Below are 3,299 nucleotides of genomic sequence, written 5' to 3'. Positions count from 1 at the left end.
ATGGAAAAAGTAACAAAAATTGAAACATAAACATAAAAATATAAATTGGAGGTTACACATTATATGTATTTCTTAATTCTTTCTAGTGTGGTGGAACAAGTAATGTAAAAGATTTGATAACGTATAATATAGCTTTAATTTTTGCTGTAACATGAAAAGAAAACATTTTTCACAACGCGAAAATTATGTTTCTATAATTGTCTATAATCAGATCCTTGCAATAAAGTGTTACTTACAGTAAGGTGTAAAATAATTGGGGGGAAGAAAAAGAAGGGGAAAATCAGATCAAAACAAAATAAGTTCCAAAATGGATAAACAAAAAGAATGTTTAATATAATAATGAAAATAAAATGTCATGTAATGTCCACATAGATATCTCCACAGACAAATAATAACAAATAATCGTAAAATCAGCGGGGAAAAAAGAAGTAAATAACCAAAACCAAAAGATGTGTGGCTCTGTGGTTTGGTTGATAAAATAAACCATAAGATGTGTGGCTCTGTGGTTTGGTTGATAAAATAAACCATCTCATTCTAGATGTGTGGCTCTGTGGTTTGGTTGATAAAATAAACCATCTCATTCTAGAATCATAAAATATAAACGAAGATTGGTCAAATAAAAAGTGAAGACAAGTTGAGATCTCGACACGACTCCAAATCAAAGCAGAAACATGAACAAAAATGTTAGAGAATCTGGTCCGAACGTACAATTGGGATTAATTCTTAACTTTAGAGGGGAAAAGTTTTAAAAAATAATCTGCACCGTATTTATAATAGCCACTTTTTAATAAGTGAATAAATGTTTCGGATATTCGAAGTCAACAATACATCTAGTACCGCCTAATCACCAATAACAAAATAAAATGAACAGCTAAAAGTAAATTAATAAATAACAGTAAAAAAAAAACAACAACAACCCAAAACAAACGAACTGAAATAACTTGTAAAATAAAAAAAAAGACTTCTTTCTATAGGCAATTCAGTTGTCAGTCAGTCAAAGGGTCAGTCGGTCAAGCGAGCAAGGACCGCCTGTGGGGGAGAAAACCCCAAACAAACCAGGATATCAAAACTAGAAAAGATTTCACTCTAAACAGTGGCAGTCTTGAGACAGATATTAATAATCATATCATAATAAAATTATACTCATCATCATCATCGTCGTCGTCGCCATCATCGAATAAGGAGAGGATCAGGAGACAAAATGAATTTATTTTAAAAATTCCAATCATAAAAATAATATATAATAATAAAATCAATTAAAGCCTTTTGAAAATTAAAAATAGAGGGTATTAATTAAATAATAGCTTTAATGTTAAAGTGTGGAAAAACTTAAATACTTAACGATTGTATGCTAGATATATAACAAAAGACAACACTATTTAATGGAGCGTTATGGAGTCGTGTTTTCATGAAGCCGTCGTTATTCTGACATTACTGAATACAGGAATTACCGTCAAATGGGCTCACTTTGCCTTCAGGAGTGACTTCCCCTCTAGAGATTTGGACACACAAGATTACACACCCAGGTTTGCAACAGTTATTTCTTTTGATGAAAAACCGAGTCCTCTAATAAGGACAAGCCTGAGAATACTCAAAATGTTCCAAATCGTTTGAGGCAAAGTCACCCCGAGAAGCAAAGTCACCCGACTTGAGGGATACAGTATAATACACATACAGTATAATTTCTTGCCCACTGTTTCTTTTCTTCTTTACAAAATACAAATAGGAGAGAACCTGGACCACTCACATGAAACAAAGACGAACATCGTCTTCAAATGGAAATCTATAATAGCTTGTAAGTTTAACAACAAAGGTAAATTCCTTGCCCATCTGTGTGTGTGTTGAGTTTTGTTGTGGATTGCATTGTAAATGTTAGAAGTAAAAATAAACCCCAGGTTACAACGCAATTAAATGCATTTAATTTTGCTTTGGTTACGATCATCATCATAATGAAGAGTCATGATGCTAACTATCATCGTCATCATCGTCATCAACATCACCACCATCATCATCATAATTAAAGAGTCATGATGCTAACTATCATCGTCATCATCGTCATCAACATCACCACCATCATCATCATCATTTGCTTTGGTTTGTTACAATGATAACTTTTATTTTCAACTAAACTACCAGTATTTATAATATGTATATGTATATAATATATATATATTTATATTTATAATTCACGAAGAGAAGACAATAATACTATTTTATCACAATAGAATTTTTCTTCTTCACGAATATGAAAATGATTATCAATATGAAAACTGTATCGTCATTTTTAATATTTTACTTTTCTCTTCATTTTTTTTTCTTTTAAAAATTATTGTTATTGTTTAAAGTGAGACATTTGTGAAGATAAAAAAATCAATGAGAACACATTTATAGTACACAATCCAAAGTAACTGCTGTATTCTGACAAAAAATACAGTTTTTCTTTTCATTGGGCCGGACAATTTTAACCTCAAATATCGATAATAATACAGATAATGATATCGATACTTTAAGTTAAAGTTTTCCGGCCCAATGAAAAAAAATTGTCAGAATATCATAGCAGAATAAATTTAGCATCATTTCCTCCCCATTAATAATCATAGTGATTCGATATGTCACAATATTATAGCTTATAATACGAGGCATCGTTGTAAACAATGACTCTCTCTCTCTCTCTCTCTCTCTCTCTTCATATCGATATGTCTGCTGTATGTACATTGTTGTTTAGTTGTCATCAATAAGAATAAAATAAACATATGAAAAACTTTTACATAGAAAAATGGCAATTCTATTGATTAATTGTGACATAAGAAATATAAAGATCTCTATATTCATTATTTACATTCATAATGCTCACCCGACTCCCCTGTTGTCATTAGAATATGAATACCAATCTTAAACTCGATTTCACATGGCTTTGGTTTGCAATAATAATAATAATAATAATAATAATAATAATAATAATAATAATAATAATAATAATAATAATAATGATAATGATAATAATGATAATAATAATAATAATAATAATAATAATAATAATAATAATAATAATGATAAATAATAATAATAATAAATAATAATAATAATGATAATAATAATAATAATTTTAAATAGTTATCAACAATTTGACCCTTGGTTTCAACATTAGCTGATACAATATAATATGAAAGAGGAAATAAAGAAAGATTGTCGTTATTCTTCTTCTTCTTTAAATCAATTGATTGCAATGCATTAGAAGAAAATTCCCCCAAAAAATTATCCTTAAATAGGTAAAGCTTTTTGTGGTTAAATATGTTGTA

Source organism: Berghia stephanieae, chromosome 7 (assembly GCF_034508935.2).
Source record: "Berghia stephanieae isolate SIO BIC M18660-M18661 chromosome 7, UCSD_Bste_1.3, whole genome shotgun sequence".
Taxonomy (NCBI): domain Eukaryota; kingdom Metazoa; phylum Mollusca; class Gastropoda; order Nudibranchia; family Aeolidiidae; genus Berghia; species Berghia stephanieae.
This window is presented reverse-complemented; position numbering follows the sequence as displayed.